This window comes from Hemicordylus capensis, chromosome 3, assembly GCF_027244095.1.
Source record: "Hemicordylus capensis ecotype Gifberg chromosome 3, rHemCap1.1.pri, whole genome shotgun sequence".
In the NCBI taxonomy this organism is placed as follows: Eukaryota; Metazoa; Chordata; class Lepidosauria; order Squamata; family Cordylidae; genus Hemicordylus; species Hemicordylus capensis.
In genome coordinates this window covers 203297594-203298844 of record NC_069659.1, presented here as the reverse complement: position 1 = coordinate 203298844, position 1251 = coordinate 203297594, and the positions used below count along the sequence as shown (strand labels likewise).

General features: G+C 60.7%; 1 long non-coding RNA gene across 1 annotated transcript; it reads left to right on the top strand.

The window, feature by feature from the left end:
- Positions 1-352: 352 nt before the first annotated feature.
- Positions 353-1251, top strand: LOC128349704 (uncharacterized). The gene is made up of 3 exons (XR_008318927.1): positions 353-518; positions 892-1014; positions 1134-1251. It is a non-coding gene; the product is annotated as an uncharacterized LOC128349704 (long non-coding RNA).

The window sequence follows — 1251 nt, the reverse complement described above, 5'->3', positions numbered from 1 at the left end:
AGAGGACAGCTGGCCCCAGACTGGTTCTCCTCGGTCCATCTGGGAGAGGTAAGGGGCGGAAACCAAGGGTGACTTCCCTCCACCCCTCCGCCCTTCCTTTCCTGCACTACGCAGCATGGCGGCTTGGATGGCAGCCACTGTTTACACGGGAGGCGGGGACTTGCCCTTCCGCCTTGGGGATGTCTTTCCCTTGCAGTGGACCTCATGCTCCCTGAGCCAGAGGCAGCACCCTCCAGGCCCAGATGTGCGTGCAGACACCCATGGCACTGGCCTGGCCCCGGGGATTCTCCTGACCCATAACTGTCCCTCGGACTGTGTGCTGAGGCCCGGCCCTCCCCTTCTCCTCAGGGGAGAGCAACAAAGAAGATCGGGGACGTCATCCGGTGCGTGGAGTATGCCAGTGAGGTGGAGGAGAGGTTCCCCGAACTCCTGGTGGGCCTGGTGAACAAGATCCTCACCGGCCTGCAGAACACCACCGAGGGAGTGGGGAACCGGGAGAGCCAAGACCTGCCTCCTGAGTAAGTCATGGCGCTGGGGAAAGCGAGGCCAGCAAGTCCTCCTTCCAGCACTCTGGGAGGACAGGCTAGGGCCATTTGTCCCATGTCCCACTCTGATGGGTGAGGAGCATTTCTGGCCTGTTGGGGTGACTCTGGCACGGTGGTCCCCTCCCTCAGCTACACAGAGGAGACCCCAGAATTTGCAGCCCTCTTGGATCTGCAGAGAGCCTTAAAATGCGTCTGCAGTGTTAAAAAACCAGCTGTGGGGAAAGTCACTTCACCCCTGTGGTCTCCCTCCCATGGTCCAAGACAGTCCCTCCACCCCTGACACTACGCCACCCCGCAAGGAGACACACACTTTGGGGACAGCCACCTCCTCTTCTCTTCTCTGCAGGGAGACCTCGCAGATTGTCCGGACCCTGCTGGAGAGGGTGGCACAGGTGACCCCAGAGAAGACCTGCTGGGAATCCCTGTGCTCTCCGCAGAGCTGCCTCCAGGGTGTGGCCCTCTTGGTGAGGTAAGTAGGAGTGAAGAGGAGATTTCTCAGGAGGCCTGGGGGCTGGGGTGGTTTGGGTCAGGTCTGCTCTTTCCGGGCCTTCCGCCCAGGACTCAGCAGGGTCCTTTGGTGTGTTGCAGGGCTCTCCTACAGACACCATCCTCCACAGTGGCCAGGCTGAAGGCATACCTGGCTTCCCTCTTCAGCCTGGACAAAGATCCAGAACAGCATTCCCTCGCAGAGGTGGCCTTCTTTGTG